At 39.2% G+C, this 19,121-nt stretch overlaps 1 long non-coding RNA gene across 1 annotated transcript in view; it reads right to left on the bottom strand.

The window, feature by feature from the left end:
* Positions 1–19,121, bottom strand: part of LOC125173434 (uncharacterized) — an 83,221-nt gene that overhangs the window by 53,618 nt on the left and 10,482 nt on the right. The window lies entirely within an intron of this gene.

Raw genomic sequence — 19,121 nt, 5'->3', positions numbered from 1 at the left:
TGCTTAATACTGTCTCCCCTTCATCTGCCACAGTACTGTGGCACATAATGAGGGCTCCATAAACACTTCCTATTTAAACACATGGAGGAGCTCTTTAGAGACTCATATTGCTCATAATGAAGGCAGACTTTGGTAATATTAAACAGAATACTTTTTGCAATTGGATTTGGCTTTTTCTGCTGGCTCAGAGCTTCCCCAAGGACAATGCCCTAGGCACACCCCTTTGCCCCCTAATCCCTAACACATATTTCAGCTTCTATCCTGGAATTCACAAACTGCTACAGTTTTTTTTTTAATTTTTAAAAATTTTTCAACGTTTATTTATTATTAAGAGACAGAGCGTGAACAGGGGAGGGGCAGAGGCCGACGTGGTGCTCGAACTCACAAACCACAAGATCATGACCTGAGCCGAAGTTGGACGCTTAACCGACTGAGCCACCCAGGCGTCCCTTTTTTAAATTTTTAAAATGTTTTTTTTTTTTTTGAGAGAGAGAGAGAGAGAGAGAGAGAGAGAGAGAGAGAGAGAGAAGGAGACAGAGAATCCGAAGCAGACTCTGTGCTGACAGCAGACAGCCCAATGTGGGGCTCGAACTCATGAACCAAGAGATCATGACCTGAGCCAAAATCACACACTTAACCAACTGAACAATCCAGGCACCCCTTTAAAAAAATTTTTTTAATGTTTATTTATTTTTGAGATGGAGAGAGAGACAGAGAGAGAGAAACTGCTGAAGTTTTTAAAATAACATCTTTTGATGTCCAAAATGTGTTATATTATTTTAAATAGTCAAGATCATGGGGTATCTATTGTTCTATATCCTATTTTCAATCCCCCTCTGACTTTGAAAATATTTGTCAACATGATTTTGAATGACTGTATAATGTTCTATTGAATGTGATAGACATACATAATTTGCTTGAGCATTCTTCTCTTGTTGTACATTTGACTATTATAAATGGCATTGCAGTGAACATTCTTATATTTAAATCTTTATCCACGGTTTATACTATTTCCTTAAGATAGATTTCTGGGAATGAAATGATGGGATCAAAATACATGAATATTTTTACAGCCCTTATATCTCTTGCCAAATTGCTGTCCAGAAAGATCGTTCCAATTTACATTCTCACCATAAGGTATGACAGTGCTTATTTCATCAACTCCTCTTCAGTATCGCCATCATTTAAAAACTCTACTCATCTCATAGGTGAAAAATAGATTGTTAGTGTTATTTTACATGTTGCTTCTTTGATTACTAAGTTGAAAGGAATTTTTAGAAGGCAGTTAGCAGTTATAGCTTTCGGTGGTAATAGATATTACAACTACAGCTATTAATCTGTGCAAGCTTTTTGTACATAATTTCTCCAGGACCAATACCCCTGCTGCTGAACAGAAGGCTATGATGGGTTATGCAGCCCCATCTCTGCCATATGTTTGGTGTTTATTATTAAGCCCAACTACTGAGCGAAGAAAGACATAATTAGCCTTTTTGGGAATTATTTTAAGCCTTCAGCAGTAAAAAGCCTGAAGTTGATTTATTTCCCAGAATCTATTTGTATTTGATGCCTTTTTAAGTCGAGTCAGACTAAATGACCAGGCATGGTTTCAACCTTCTGTGAAGGAGTTTCTCGAGTTCTAGGAGATGTTCAAAAATAATCTCCTTAGCGCCTTTGCACATCTCCAAGATACCATTTGAAGACAAAAGATTGAGTCATTTGAAAGGAGAGAGAACCACTGGGGCGCTAGCAGAGACAGCGCAAGCTGAATTTATCTCAAATTACCAGTGATCGAGATTGAGGCACTGAGCTCTGGCTTGAGAGAGTCATGAGCTCAGCTGAGGGGAACTTGGCCTTTGCTTCTAAGGTGGGAATTAGGAGAAGGCACTCTCTGTAATAAAGACACATGTTCTTTCATGGGACTGACTTAATCAAGAAAGCTGCTTCTGCCAGTGATTATCTGAGGCCAGACTTGAATTTGTGCTTCCAAAACAAAAGCAAGTTGTCTGATTCTAAAGCCGTCCTACACATTATTGTGCTTCCAAAGACTTCATTGTTTTGCAATGATAGGAACGGATTTTTACCCTCAGAGCCCTTGGAAACACATTGTAATTCCCATCCTCACCCTCCACCCAAATTGTCGCCTAGATGATTTTGTTCATTTGAGCTATTATTCATCAATGGCACATTTGGAAACAAAATCCTGAGGTTGTCACGGGTCTGCACGTATTTACAAAGTTCTCAAATGCCAAAATGACAAACACTGTGCAGATGTTCCACAGGACAGTAACCCAGCCTGCCTTTGGCAGTTTCACACGCAAATGACTAAACACATCAGCTCTGGAAATAGATGCTGTGGTATGAGTTCACTGACTTTTCTTTTCATGAAATACTCAGGGGCCAAGATTAATTAAAACCAGGAGCCTGTTACTTTTAAAGATAACATAATGATAATGATTCCAAATGTTCCTTAGTCTTGCAGTTGCAGCAAGCTGAGGAATTCAGAACGCATGAATATAGAAGCTGTTGGTGGAAGTCTATAGGCAGAGCGCATGCCTATTTGCACACCCAAGCAAATATTTACTGAGCAGTTGTAGTATGTAGTATTTTTTTAATAAACAATAAAATAAATGTACAAACGAAAGATTGAAGTAACTTCTCTAGTTCTCTAGCTTACGATGCAGCATGTAATGACCAGTAATGCCAGCCTACACATACTGGGGATTTATTTATTTATTATTATTATTATTATTATTAATGTTTATTTATTTTTGAGAGAGAAAGAGCACAAGAGCACACATGTAAGCGGGGGAGGGGCAGAGAAAGGGTAGAGAGGATCCAAAGCAGACTCTGTGCTGACAGCAGCAAGCCCAATGTAGGACTCGAACCCACAAACTGTGAGATCATGACCTGAGCCGAAGTCAGACACGCAACTGATTGAGCCACCCAGGTGCCCCCCCATACTGGGGATTTATTAGGTGCCTAGCCTTGTGTTGAGTGTTCCCCACACCTCTTCTCAGGCATTCTTTATGATGGCACTATGGAGCAGGTATTTCCATTTCCATCTCGGAAATGCACAGACTGAGGCTGAGGGCGGAAGACGTGAAGTGTTACGATGAGGATTCAAGCCCAAGTCTGCTGGATTTCAAGGCCTGTGTTTTAAACCCATGTCCAGGATTGCTGGGTACTTACCAAGAGGCAGTGTTCAGCAAAAGGACACCATCTTTTCATGGCCTTGGTGATCATTTCCCCAGCCACCAAATCTGATATATTAGATTTGGAAGGCTCCTGAGAGATCACTTGGCCCAAGCTCCCTCATTTTGCAGGTGGAGAATCCAAGGTTCTACCCCACGTCCACAGTCATTCAGCTGATCTGTGCAAGTAAGATGTATGTCTGGAACAGGTCAGCTGGCACCTGATCTGACATTTTCCCCACTGCCTCACTTTGGAAGTAAGATCAAAATGGGAACCATGTAAACGAAAAGAATGAATTTAGATCATACATATTTTCTAAAAAAAACACTTAAATCAATAATGTGGTAGAATCATCCTTATAAGTTATATGCATATGTTATATTCAAAAACTCCCATGGTAAAAATAAATGCTGAGAGGTCAGATGCACGAGAGGTGCTTTCACTTAAAAACATTATTAAAATGGTGAGAATGTGATGCACTCATTAATTGTGCAGTATTTTAGCAAACACTTAAAGATGGCCTTTTAAAAAAATCAATGTGTGCTGCTTATGGGTTCTTGACAGGGTAAGAAACTGATGTTACATCACTGGTTAAAGCTAACAGTGGGAGTGAGGTTAAATATGAAAAATATCAGCCACCAATTCCTCTGAACTATGTAAAGGCGTCTCCTTCGCCCTCTTACCTTTACTGCTCAAACTGAACCCCCCCCCCCCCACCATCCTTCAGTGGGACCAATGCACGTGCTCCCTATCAAGTTACTTCCCTCTGGCTCTGTCCCTCATGGTCCCTAAACTGTGGGTTTGCCTAAACCTAGACGGAATGTGTCTGCTCTCCTGTGGAAGGTCTTTGCAGGCTCATTGGTCAAAGCTCCTTTGTATTGCTTCCCAGCCTCGTCTCCTTCCTCTGCTGTTTCCTTAAGCTCCAGAAGCACTTATAATTGGTAAAGACTCCTCATCAAAAAATGGCCATGCATGCACTCTGGAAAACAATGTGGAGTTTCCTCAAAAAATTAAAAATAGAACTACCCTATGACCCAGCAATAGCACTACTAGGAATTTATCCAAGGGATACAGGAGTGCTGATGCATAGGGGCACTTGTACCCCTATGTTTATAGCAGCACTTTCAACAATAGCCAAATTATGGAAAAAGCCTAAATGTCCATCAACTGATGAATGGATAAAGAAGATGTGGTTTATATATACAATGGAACACTACTTGACAATGAGAAAGAATGAAATCATGCCACTTGCAGCAACGTGGATGGAACTAGAAGGTATTATGCTGAGTGAAATAAGTCAGTCAGAGAAGGACAGATATATGTTTTCACTCATATGTGGATCTTGAGAAACTTAACAGAAGATCATGGGGAAAGACAAGGGGAAAAATAATAGTTACAAAGAGAGAGGGAGGGAGGCAAACCATAAGAGACTCTTAAATACAGAGAACTGAGGATGGATGGGGGGTGGTGGGGGACAGGGGAAAATGGGTGATGGGCATTGAGGAGGGCACTTTGTTGGGATGAGCACTGGGTGTTGTATGTAAGCGATGAACCACGGGAATCTACCCCAAAAACCAAGAGCACACTTTACACATTGTATGCTAGCAAACTTGACAATAAATTACATTAAAAAAAGAATTAATTGGGGCACCTGGGTGGCTCAGTCGGTTGGGCGTCCAACTTCAGCTCAGGTCATGATCTCGCAGTTCGTGGGTTCGAGCCCCGCGTCGGGCTCTGTGCTGACGGCTCAGAGCCTGGAGCCTGCTTCGGATTCTGTGTCTCCCTCTCTCTCTGACCCTCCCCATTCATGCTCTGTCTCTCTCTGTCTCAAAAATAAATAAATGTTAAAAACAATTTTTTTAATAAAATAAAAAAAGAATTAATAAAATAGAAAATAAAAGCTAAGCAAAAGAAGAAAGAAAGAAAGAAAGAAAGAAAGAAAGAAAGAAAGAAAGAGGGCCATGCATGGAATTCTTGGACAGATGAGTTTCTGTACCCCCAAAATTACAAATCACACTCAAGGGCTGACCAAGACCTCCAGGCCTCTCTCTAGCCCTGTGATTCTATGGCATGGATAGAATACACAGCTCACAGCCACCAAGATGCTTATGGAAAAGGCATGCTAGCTTTGAGAAAAACTAAGAGAGGATTTCTCAAGGGGGACTAAAAAATAGAGCACACGCCCTCCATCCTTAATGCTAAGTCAAGTTCCTGTGATGACAGTCATTGCCTGTTTGTTGGTGCATCTGCCCCTGGCATGAGCAAGATGGCAAAGGACACAAGACAGGTTATTGAGGAAACAGCAGAGTAAGCTGTGGTGGTTATTAATTTAGCCTGTTTAGAAAGGCCTCCCACCTAGGGTTGCCAGATTAAATGTAGGATGAACTTTTATTTGTTAAGCCTGGAAACCATACTCCCCATCCATCCCATTTTTTGGTTAATAGATGCCATCTCCCTGGCCACAGAAGTAAATCCGTGCCAATTGCCATTCCAAAAGAGGTTGGCCCAAGTCATGTGTACATAAACCAACCAGGGACAGAGTCATTTCTTGTGGTGGGATTACGCCCTTTGGCTAAGATTGCTAACCTGGGGTTACTGGCAGCCATGCCCCACTATTACAAAATAATGAGTTTAAAAAGGCAAAGAGAAGAAAATTAAGCAGTGAACAAAATGGACACAGAACACTGGTAACTTTGAGTCCCCAGCTACAGTTTCTAAGACCCTGGTTCCTGTAGCTTTTGCTTCATCGCTGTGTGCTTCTCATTCCACATATAGGAACTGGTAAATACTTTTTTACCCCATTAGCCTAATTTGAGTTGGGTTTCTATTACTTGTTCCTGCAAGAGCTCCTGACTCAGATAGACAGAATTCTGGTTCTGGACTTTATCATTTCCTTAGGTAACACATGCAAGATGGAGAAGGACGGGCAGGACACAGGTGCATGATGCCATGAGCAGAATTCACCTAATGAAAGTGCTAATTCACCTCCTAAGTGGACCTAATAATATGCACTTTTAGATTTTGAAAGCATTTGTGGCAAAAATTGAATACCAGACAATGTTGTCTTTTGGGATCATCTTCTTTCTCTTTCTCTACATCATAAAATCAAAGATCTCATTTTACAGATGAAAAATCTTGAACTAGGTGAGATTAAAGAACTTGTCTTAGACACAATGATGAAAACCCAGGTTTCAAATAAATCATTGTGTGTTGAGGTTACAGAAGTTAATTTTAATATGAGCCTGAGATAGTAAAAAACAAGAAAGACAACTTGCATGTATAAAACCCCAATGTAGTCAGTAAGAAACCATAAACGCTTATATCGCTTTTATAATTATTGATTGCAGCAAATTACACATTGGAGAGACTGTCTGTTAGTGATTCTCTTGGTAGTTATATCTGCTATCACCCTTTCTCTTCTGCTGTCAGATCTACCACTTTGGCAGCTGGTCTGGGAGCACAACCCAGGCCTGCTAGGTCATAGTACAGAACTCCATCCTCTGAGCCACAGGGATGGGTCTGGAATGGGTCATTGCCTGAGAAAGAAATGACCAGTGACTAAAGGGTAGTGTAATTAGACTCCTACTCTGAGATTTGTTTTTTATTAGATCTGATGGGGAACACATTTCCCTCTCTGGTTGTTGAACTGGGAGAATGTGTCTGGAATGCTCTGCACCCATTTCTCATCCCATATGGAAAAAATCTGTTTGCAGTTGGAGAAAAGAACCAACATGAAGAGAGAAGCAGAAACAAGTGGCAGGCTTGGTTTTTACGACTTTCAAATCCCCAGATCCACCCATTTCCGAGCACCGATCCATCTCTGCTCTTTCTTGCTTTATGAGAACCCCCCCAAAAATGTCTTGTCTTACCAAAGTTATTTTGACAGAAATTTCTGACACTTGAAACTAAAAGAGTAGGTTTTTTTGTGACACAATTTTTCTTTGTTGGCATTGGTTATTGAAAGTTGCCTGCTTGTAGTTCTCTAAGTTAATAACAGTCTGGTAAGAACTAACAGAAAATCTAAGGGTAGGTTTAAATTCAACATGCATTGGCGGGGGGTAGTTATACTAGTCACATACAATATTCAAAAATAAATTTTTGTTTTAGACTTTAATGTAAAAAAAAAACCCCTAAAGACAGAATATATGAAATGTTAGAATATATCTTAGGGTAGGGAAGGTCTTTACAAGCAATTCTAAAACCTTGTAACCAGAAAGGAAAATATTGACAGATTTGACTGGGGAAATATTTAAACTGTTGGAATACAAAAGTTGCTACCAGCAAAATTAAAAGACAAATGACAAAATGGAGACTATGTTTGCAAAATGCATAATGTGTAATGAGTTGATGTCTAAGGTACATAAAAAGTTCCTAGAAGTCCATAAGTGAATATAACCCAAGAGGAGAATAGACAACAGTTATGAAAAGGCAATTCCCAGAAGAAAGAAGAGCAGTGACTGATTTCAACCTATCAGTGCAAGGAACACAGAAAGGACACAGAAAAGAAAGTTGAAGAAAAATCGGAAATCATAGCGTTTCCTTTGAGGAAAACCCCTTTGCTCACAATGCACTTCCCTCTGCTGCTGGCCTGGAGACTCATTTTGATTTTTCCACTTCAGGCCCAAGCAGAATCCATGGAAGAGGCCTCCTTTGTGCCTCCGGTATACCTTGTGCCTGCAGCTCTTACTCCCTTCAGCCACCGCATTGGGTGTTTCCTCTCCCTCTCTGACCAAGGGCCACATCTGTCACTTTGTCTTAGCGACAAAGCCTTAATCTCTTTGAATTCCTGATACCTTGCCTAATATGTATCCATAGAACAGACTCTTCTTAAATGTAAATGAATAAATATAATTTTGGCAAACGAATACATAGAAAATAAATGTTGGGTCTTCGTGGACATTGTTAGAACCAATACCAACATTGGATACGAAAGTGCTTTTCAGTTTCATTTTGACTATAGATACTGACACATCTTATTTTACTCATATGAGAAAGGGGGAAAAGTAACAGGGAAGATTCTACACTTGATCAATTCTAATTTCCCAGTTTGGATGTCATTGCTGTGCATACACCAAGTAGATTTTTATTCCTGATGATGTGACAACATAAAGGCAATTCCTGCATGTTTCAATCAACAAATGATTCAATTGTGATTTAAGAAAGAACTATCCATCCTGGCATTGAATGAAAACCTTATCATTTTATAAGATCCAGGAAGCACCAGCATGAAAACTTGTAGGAAGAGTGTGAGTGGTTACAAGGTGATCCAGCATCTCTAACACACTTGATGCCTGGAAGATACGGTGTGGAAAAAACACAGCCGTCAGCAATGATAAGTCAAAAAGCAATTCAGGGAGTCAGAATGTAAAGTTTAGAAATACTAAATTTTAGAAAAATGTAGAAAATTTAGAAAAGAATTAACCAATTTTTTCACTCATATCTTTTATATATGCACGAGTACTATATGATAAAACCTGTCTCCATCTAAAAAGACTGTCTTAATAAATGTAAAATAAAAATTCTAAGTAATGAAAAAGCAAAAACATTGCATCATAGTTGTGTAGTTGAACTGGCAGTGTTTTTTTGTTTTGTTTTTTTCTTCTGTAGTGGTATATACTACAGTGGTATATTTGCAGTCACTGACGTATTAGATTTGATGAAATGTGTTAATAATAATGCCCAACATACATTTAGGCCTATGTTTCCAAGGCATTTATCCAAGGGACTTTATGTGCACTATCTCATTTAACTGTTGTAACAACTCTTAAGGCATACTATGATTATCCTCATTTTATGGCTAATGAAATTGAGATTTAGAGAGATTAATTACCAGCAGAACTAGAATGTTTGCATGAATCAGAGACTATGCTGCTAATTACTGTATGCAGGAAGAAGCAACAGAGATTTCTTAGGACACATAATTTTTGCAGAGCCTTGGATTTGGGGAAACACAATAATATGTTGTAGTGCCTATCCTGTTAAGATTATGATAAAAGCAAATTAAATAAGTATGAGTGTGGACTCATGTTTATAAATAATAAATATGAATGTCTCTTGTAAACATGACATGTCAGATGTAAATATTTGTTGTACAGTGGAAGGTGTGTTTGTAGAGCTGTATATATACCAACTAGCACAACTGTGACAAGGCATCCTCTGATGTGACAGATTAGTCAAGTCTTGTCCCTATGAAGGTGGCAGAGCATAGCCTACCCCTCTCTTTCTATCACAGAGCTTGTAGACACCAGCTGCCATCTTACATTTCAATGGCAGTTCTACTGTATTTTAAAACCTACACTTACAGTATGAGTTCACGGAATCAATTTGGTAGTAAATAAGCCAACTTGGAAGAACCTCCTAATAAGAAATATAAAGTCAAGTTAAAAAATGCAGCGAATCAGAATCAGCTATTGAACCCATATAAATATAAAGCATCTGGAATGAATCAGCAGTCTTAGCTAAAAGTGAATTAACTCTTAACACTTCTCTCAAACCTTCTAGCAGACAGTCTGTTTTAAACCCTGACTTGACCTTATTAGAAAATCATTTGGAAAACTGCTTTATTAGTTACAGGATATCTTCCCAGATGGTAAAAGTCAATACAGAAATAATTTTTAAGGCTTTTCATAGGTGTCAGGAAAAGCTGTGTGCTTCAGCTCTTACTTATATAGTTTTCTATTTATGAACATCTTCATTTCTTGAACTGATATTAGAATGACAGCTTTGTCTGAATGTTAATTAGCTGGGGGGTGAACACAAGTCTATATAAAAGTATTATCCATCATGGTTTTTAAAGAAAGTATCCCTTACTTCTCATTTCATCCAGTCTGCATCTCCTCCAATACCACCCATTTTAAGGTTAAAAATACAAGTTTGTAATTTTTTCTCTTCACATAATTTTCCTGCTGGTGGGTTGCTAAGTGTCAGTAGCAACCGTCCTCAAGCTCTGAAGGTACAGTAAGATTAGTGGTTGCAACTCTGAGGCAGGGTTTTTAGTACTTTCTATTTCAAATTCTGTCAATGCTAAACCATTTGTGTCACGTAGAGGTGGATATTTATTGTTCCTGCTGTTCAGGGGAGAAATGTTAGATCTTGGCCATGGGCCCTTTGAAACAACAGCCAGTGGGTTTTTGCATCAGAGGGCATGAAGGGACATTGTTCTGAGTACTTTCCTGGTACATTTGAACTTTGCCAACAGTACACTGGAGGTGAGTTTTCTGTGTGGAGGCAGGGGGAGAGGTAGGATATTCTGTTCTCTTTTCCTATCAAGAAGGAATTTTTCTCATCTCCTTTTTGTACATACAAATCTGGGCTAGTTACCAGGGTGTCAAACAACCAGAGAATTTAATCTATAACAGGTTTAGGTATAATCCTATTAAATGGTCTTCTGTACCCTTTGAAATTTTGATTAGCTAGGGAACTACCCATGTTGAAAGCCATACAGTCTTGTACAGAAGGAATTATGCTCCTAGCTACAGTTGGCCACTAGGATCATGTTTTTGTTGTTGGGTTTTGGGTTTTTGGTTTTTTCTTTTTTTTTTTCTTTTTCTTTTTCTCTTTCTTTCGATCCCTACCCAAGATCATTTCTCTTCACCCACTATTCTTCCCTACTTAAGAATTTTTAAAAGTCTGTGAAAAGTAAAACAGCTCAGGGAATAAATATGAGAGTAAATCCATTAGTTCTGTATCAGACTAAAAAGACAGTCTTCTCACTGGCTTTCTGAATGTCAAATACTTCAGAGCCAGGAACTATGTCTTGTTGATGGCCAAATTCCTGCTCCCTAGAATTGCAGCTGGCACATTGCAGGCACTTAATAAATATTTGCTGAACGAATGAAAGAATCAATGACAGTTTGGCTAAATTTGAAACATTGACTGTAACATGCCAAAGATGATCACTTATTTTCTTTATTTACGATCAAGTGTGAACAGGATAGGCTAACCTCAATGTCTCTCAGGCCATCAAAGTGCTAGAATGCTATTTCATTATTATAAGCAGACAGGTCCATCTCTGTGGGAATACCGTATACAGATTTGGTGAAGCTGAAGCTACATGATAAAGGCAAATAATACACATGCGAATCTATCTTCATGGTTCTTCCAGACTGACAAAAGGATTTTTGCATTGTCACCCTGCTCTGCCATTTCATTAACTCAAAAGAGGGGACACTAAGATTCCTTTGTTCTCTATGGATGTTCCCTAGATCATAATCATATCTGCTGCTCCCCATTAATCTCTTCATGTTCCTGGGACCCTTTTTCATTATGGCTTTGGGATCAAATAAGAAAGAATTGAGCAGCATTGGATTCTGTGCTGGCTCACACAGGTCTTCCAAACAAGTCTTCCAAAGAGGCTCCAGACAAAGATGGTAAACTAGAACCCATGTCTATTCCATGAGTTCTTCCAAAGGCAATTTGGAAGGAAGGGTGACAAGCTGGATCCTTTCCATTTCTTATTATAAGTTTCCTTCATTATTATTTTCCTCTCCATCTTTTACTTGTTTCCATTTTTATTTCTTTTCTAAGCTTTTCTTATTTTCACCTTTTTTCTCCTTAGTTTCTTCTTTTTTAAAAAAATGTAATTCTAAAAAAGAACTTTATTAGCTTTATGTGAATAATTCTTCAGCTAGTGGTGTTTACTCTCTTTTTCTACATACAAAGACCTTAAAAATTATTTCCCTTCTCAAATTCCATGTTCGAGGTGTTTTTGTCTACTAAGTTGCACTTAAGTAAACATTTATTCCTTCTTTCTGCCTCTTTAAAAATTCATCAACTATATATAACCACCTATCAGACCTAATTGGCATGAAATAGTGAATGTTAACATTGGTCCTCTATCCAAAGTCAAGCAACTTGAAAGTTGGTCTTTTAGGCAACTTATGAAGCCTGAATCTCGGTGACCTTGCTGACTACCCAGGCAATGACAAATTATTTCTAGTTGGATTTACCTTTACCCCATACAGAATGAATGCAAGGAAAAGGAAGGCATGGCTTATAAAACAAGGTGGCCATGACTGAATACTTAAAGAAAATAAAACATAGATTAATAATATTATATTGAAATTATTTAGCAAAATTAACTCATTTTGTTGCAAATTTGATGCTGTCATTTAATATTACATCTTTGATGCTGTCACAGAGATGATGCCATTTTCTCTCAGGGAATCAAAAACAAACAAACAAAAATATATTAATAACCTGTCCTATAGAGACACTCCTAGAGAAGCTTGTAGATGCTGAATTCGAAAAGACTTGAGAACTATGAATCCTTTTTCCTTTTATCTTCTTTATTAAGCAGATGTGTTGCAATGTTTATTATAGTTCCATACTCATTGGAGGACTTCTCTGAATTCAGTTATAGGGCTCAAATGGATTTCTGAGCATTAAAAACATTCATTTATGTATAAAATAAACTTACAATAACTTTTAGATGCAAATAATGTTTATTAAATGCAGGGGGTGAATGTTCTTTTCATGTCTTTTACATTTTGCTGGCTACGTCACTGAGAGGCTAAGTGACCTTATAGAATGCCTTACATTTTCCACCAAATTTAGCAATTAATAGACAAAAAATTCTTATCTATCTTAAACAAATGCAGAAGGAAATTAAGTTCATGAAGTAACTCCAAACAGAACTGTATTAATTGAATAGATACTTCAATCCAAAGGATAGCGGTAGCCAAGACACTGGCTATAACCTAACAAATTCTATTAGTATGTTACATTAGTTTGACTCTGTAAGACTGGGAGAAAAATGCAGACACCAATTACTCTCAGTAATGAGGATTCATGATAAGGATACAAGGAAAGAACTGTGTTTTTAGCCAGCCAGATACTTCTTGCTCCAGACCTTCCAAAATGGAAAAAGACACCACCCAAAAGGAGAACTTCCACTTGGAATGCAATCTAGCCATGTGATCTACCTTGTATGTAATTAGCATCTTGGTCCCCCTAAAGAAAAGATGCTCCGCCCCTATCTTGTATGGAAACTCCCTCTGGACCAACCTTCAGGTCAAGCTGTTTCAGAGGCAGCTGCCCTCTCTAGGAAAAGCCCAGGCACCAATCTGTGATTGTACTGTTGTGAGCAGGATGGAAGAGCTAGTTCCACTCAATATAGAAGACACTAGATACAGGAGCTTAATGCAGACAAATACTTCTGGATTCTGTAATTTTTTTCCTTAGCAAGAAAGAGTGCTAACAAATGATCACTTGGAAACTTCATGGCTTATTCAATACAAGTGTGGGCTGCAAGGAGGCTAGTTAATTTCCCTCAATTATCTGGATGAATCAGGCAAAGTTGTTGGTATTTAACCTCCAAAAGGGAGATAATTAGAGCTAAATGGGCTGCTTCAGAAGGCCAAAAAGTCTTGGATTTTATTTTCAAAATGTTTATCAATAGACCTATGTAGCATGTTTGAATTGTAAATCTAGTCTGAAATAAGGCTCACTTGTAAAGACAAAAACAACTAACAGGAATAAACTTTCCATCTCAGTTTCCTAAGTTTTCTTACCTGTAAAATGGGGACAATGATAGTAGCTACTCCAGAAGTGGCTGTGAGGATTAAATGAGTTAATACAAATAATGCACTCAGAACAGTCCCTGGTGTGCTGAGCAGTTAATATATGTTGGATATTATATGGTTATTAATAATCATAAATATAAAACAAACATATACCAACAGAAAAAATAATCCTGAAAAAGGTAGGAGTTCTGAATCTGCTAGATAATCTATTAAGGTACAGTTTTTAAAAACTGAGACTAGAGGGGTGCCTATGTGGTTCAGTCAGTGAGTGTCAGACTCTTGACCTCAGCTAAGGTCAAAATCCCAGGGTCGTGGGATGGAGTCCCGCATTGGGCTCCATGCTGAGTGTGCAGCCTGCTTGGGATTCTCTCTCTCCCCTGCTCCTCTCCCCCACTCACACACACGTGTGCTTTCTCTCTCTTTCTCTTTAAAAATGAAATAAATAAAAAATATTAAAAAGGGTCTTAAAAAAACAGACTGGAGGGCAGTCGGTTAAGCGTCCGACTTCAGCCAGGTCACGATCTCGCAGTCCGTGAGTTCGAGCCCCGCGTCAGGCTCTGGGCTGATGGCTCAGAGCCTGGAGCCTGTTTCTGATTCTGTGTCTCCCTCTCTCTCTGCCCCTCCCCCGTTCATGCTCTGTCTCTCTCTGTCCCAAAAATAAATAAACGTTGAAAAAAAGTTTTTAAAAAAAAAAAAACAGACTGGAAAGTGTATTAAAATCTTGCTATTCAAAATGGATGGTTCATGTACCAGCAGCATATGCCTTACCTGGGAGCTCATTAGAAATGTAGTATCTCGGGGCCCAACCCCCTACCAAACCTCCCCAATCAATACCTGCAGGCTATCAAAGTGACTCCTGTATATATTAATGCACAGTGTTCTAAATCTTACTTAGAAGCATTGTTTTCCAACAGGTCTTTGTCTTCAGCTTATAATACAGAATGGTACGTTGATATGCCTAATTTTATTTTATTTTCATTTTTTAAATAATTTTTTAAAGTTTATTTCTTTATTTTGAGAGAGACTGAGAGAGCACAAGCAGGGAAGGGGCAGAGAGAGAAAGAGGAGAGAGAGAGAGAGAGAGAGAAAGAGAAAGAGAAAGAGAATCCCAACCACTCTCTACAGGGTCAGTGCAGAAAGCCCAATATGGGGCTTGAACTCAGGAAACTGTGAGATCATGACCTGAGTCAAATCAAGAGTCAGATGCTTAACCGACTGAGCCACCCACGCACCCCTCTGATTTTATATTGCCTATTAATGTTAGACTTCAAAAACGTTCGTTTCTCTTGACTGTCTCAGGCACATTTTACAAAATAGGCAACACAGAAACTCGGCAGAAAGGGTAAATGGGAACACCCAGCATGGCATCATTACCCCTTTTGCCATCAGCAGGATGAAGGGTCTTACTCTGTCTGTTGGCCTGAAACAGGTGCAGACCTGTTTCCCCCAACCACCCAGTCACCCTATCTTTGCCTCTCTTGTTTTGTACCAGTCAGTACTCTTTTCTACTTCACAGTCAATTCTTTCTAGGATATTTAGGAAAGAGACAAATCTTATTTGCTGTCTGTTTTGGGGTCATCTGCTTGCTCAGCATGTTCCTCCTATTGCCCCTGCCTCACCCCACTGATGTGGGCAGCAGTGGTCTCCACATGCTGGTGGGGACTCTGTGGCATCCTTGGTGCAGTGCATGATACATAATTGCATCAGCTCCTTCTCTGGGGAAATTACTGCATAGGAAGAAATCAATTGTGGTGGAATGTGCACAAACACACACACACCACTCACACCACACACACACTCCCACACACACACATACACCACACCATACATATACATCTTCACACACTCACACCACACACATACATATACCACACCACACATATGCATATTCACACACATACCGCATATACTTACACACACATACATAAACCACACCATACTTGTACACGTGTCACACACCCACACACCATGTGCACACACACACACAAACACACACCCTTCTCTCCCAAGGACAAACATCAATTCTCAGAGAAAGTACAATCTAAATCAATGTTTTTCAAAAGGGGATTTAGTTTAGAAACACTGGTGTAAATCCACAGGAAGAAGTAGAATTCTTTCCCTAAATGTCCCATAGTTTCTCCAACCTGCCTGTCTCACAACAGTGTTCTTTTATATGTGCTACAGCCTCATCCCCCTAATCATTGCCCCACCTCATAATCCAAATGGACACCCGTCTCCTAATGGCTGGTCCCCTGGCCACCCTGCAGCCATGGAAGGAGTTACTTAATCTCCCACACTTGGAGCCAAATTCTTCTCTCTGTGTCTCTGTCTCTTTTTGAACCTGCCTGACAGGAGGGGCAGGAGGCATGGCTGTCTGGCAGCCCCCTCTGTATTGGTGATCTGGGGTCTTACTCTCTTTGGAGGCCACTGGTGTCATGTCGGACCCTTTCTTGTCTGGGGTTGAGTTGACTGCAGCATTGACAGGTCCCTGAGGAATTAAAACGGAGTGTAGGGAAAACTTTTCTTTCTATGTACCTAGTTTAAGATGTTTGCAGATATTTCTCAACATTCTAAAAGAAAATCATCTTTTAGAATTTGTGGTATAGCAAAAGAAATCCAGGACTGATGTTCCTGAGACCTGGTGGTGTGCCTCCTTTCTCTGCCTTGAGCCCCTTAACTATAAAATGAGTTAAAATACCTCACAGTGCTGAAAAAACAGTTATGTTGTTCTTAAATATATAGTACATGATTTATTTTATTTGTTTTTTCATACTACTTATTTTTTAAAATTTATACTCTACCTTGTCTCAGAATGGATTTAAGGGGCTTTACAAGGATACATAAAAAATAGCAAGATGGCATATATTAGAAATATGTGAAGAACAAAAGGGAAAATCAAAGAGAAGGACATAAAATGGAGCCAGTCTATAGCTACCACATTCAGGTATCCATTAAAGTCTTGCCCTCTTGCTTTAGGAAAATGTTGCAGATTGCTTTTACACCCAGATAAGGCACTTGGAAGGCAAGGGACTTAACTCTCCCTACAAGCCAACCAACCAGTGATAGCATCTGTACAAGCATGCAAAATCTTCTCATTTCTAAGAACCACGGACCTGCCACAAAGGTCTTTGTATAAGTCAAAGACTACTTATTTGTTTGTTTGTTTGTTTGTTTGTTTGTTTATTTATTTATTTATTTATTTATTATTGGTTGGGGCTGACAGATATACTCGTTCATTATATTTCTTTTTAATTTAAAAGCAGACACCTCACACACAAAAATATTCAATAAATTAGTCCATGTATGAAATAATCTATTTCAGTTCCATTGTGTAGTCAGTTAAAAGAGGGAAGAATTCAGGAGGGTGACGTCTACAGGAGGCTGGAACACATTGTGCAGAGAGAAGGGACACAGCCACCGCTCTGAGGAGCCAGGAGGCTTAAGGTTTGGGATTCAAAATGAGTGAGTGGGCAGGGCAAGTCTGATTTTAAGACAAGGGCTGACAAGAGAGGCCAGAAAGCGATGCCTGAAAAGGCTTTTGATATTTGAAGCCAGTTCTGATGCCTCATCTGTCCGCTAGGCAGTGGTGGTGTTCAGTGGGAAAGACTATTATGCTACGGACAAAGAACTAAAACCACAGACATCACCATATAGAAATGAGGTAAGGTTCTTAGCTCTCTTTCCTTGGCCTTTGCTAGCCTCCAGGCCCCTAGACACACCCTCAAATATATTCTCATAAATGCACACAGTCTCGTACACACATACCTACTCACATACATACACATTCATAGTACACACACATTCACACACACTGAGCCTTTGTAGATTGCAGAAGAGGCCATGCTCCCTCTTACCTCCCGTCTCGAGCATACACCAAACCCCTCTTTGCAAGAGGTTTCTGCCCTTTTCTATCCCCATTGCCTTTACTTTTCCCAGCAAAGCCCACTTGTCCCTTATGATCTGCCTTAAATGCTACTTCCTCCCAGAAGCTTTCTCTCCGAATCCGGGACTAGTAATTTCCCTTAAACAACAGCTTTCACAACAACTTTGCTCAAAGCAGTACACGAAAGAGATGCAGTGCGTAACATTCACAAAAGAAATTTAAGAAGTCTACTGTGTCAGGGAAGATCCACCGGGGCGCTCCAAACACACCTTCGACCACCTGACTTGCGAGTACCCCATGCGAGACGAACGCAGAGGAAGCAGAGGAGCTTAGAAAAATTCAGATGGATAGCAACAGATGGGATGTTTATTTATTTTACATGATTTTTGCTGGGAGAGCCACATGAGATGTATATCTTATTTCCAGAGAAGTCTCAGGGGAACCAGCTGTCATGCGGTTTCATTCCAGAACTCTTTAGTACAGTACAAACAATATAATGGAGGACAGACAAGCTAAAGAGCAGACCGTAAGAGAGAGCTGCCTCAAGTGCAGTTCATTTTACCCCGTGACTTCTTAACACGAAGGGAAATGTTCCTTACAATAAAACAGTGCAGTGACCTTTGGATATTAAATCACGTTTCATGCTCCAGGACTATGATCAAAATATTCTCGTGCTATTTTTTTCCTTCTGAATGGCACCAAAGTGCTTTAAGAAAATTTACTGAATCCTTGAAAAACTAATGGCCCGTTATAGCCTCAGGTAAGTTACTGCAAAATTTAATTTCTGCTAACCTACCCAAGATTGCAAACAACGAAATAAATGCATGGTACTTACCTGTCTGCTGCGTTTTTGTTTTTCTCTCTGACCCACATGCCAGAGTGTGTCATTTCCTGCAAAACACTCAGGGATGCCCAGCGTCTTGCAGTGATTCCTGGCATTTGTGACATTGACTTTTGTCCCTCATAGCTCATATGTAGAGAGAGTCATGGTTCATCCTTTACAAGCCCATTCATCTTGTTAATAACTTCATTCAACATTTTTTCTCAACCAGAATGAAAATCAACTTGTTTCCAAGTTTTATCATTGCAATAAAAGAAAAGATACACAGGATTACATATAATACTTGGTGTCATTTAAGCATTTATTGTATTTTTTTGTTTATTTGCATTTATATTTTTATAAAATTTAATATATAAATATAACATATATAAATATAACATATTTATATATTTTATATTTTTGCTACCTGGAATCTAATTCCCCTTTTTTAGACAACACTACCCTAATGTCCTTTCGGTGAGTTACCTTTCTTCTCTTTATGCATCCTCGGTAGGACCTTCACTCAAGGCATGCTACCCTCCCTTAGCCAAAGGAAAACTCCTTGAGCTAGGTTAGACCATTTTTGAGTTAAATGATAGAAAACAAAATGGTTGTCACTGACCTATTCCCATGCTGGGACCCTGATGAATTAAGCTATAATTAGGACTTATGGATTAAATCCTGCTACCTTATCTTCCAGAAC

This window comes from Prionailurus viverrinus, chromosome C1, assembly GCF_022837055.1.
Source record: "Prionailurus viverrinus isolate Anna chromosome C1, UM_Priviv_1.0, whole genome shotgun sequence".
NCBI classification, from domain to species: domain Eukaryota; kingdom Metazoa; phylum Chordata; class Mammalia; order Carnivora; family Felidae; genus Prionailurus; species Prionailurus viverrinus.
This window is presented reverse-complemented; position numbering and strand designations above follow the sequence as displayed.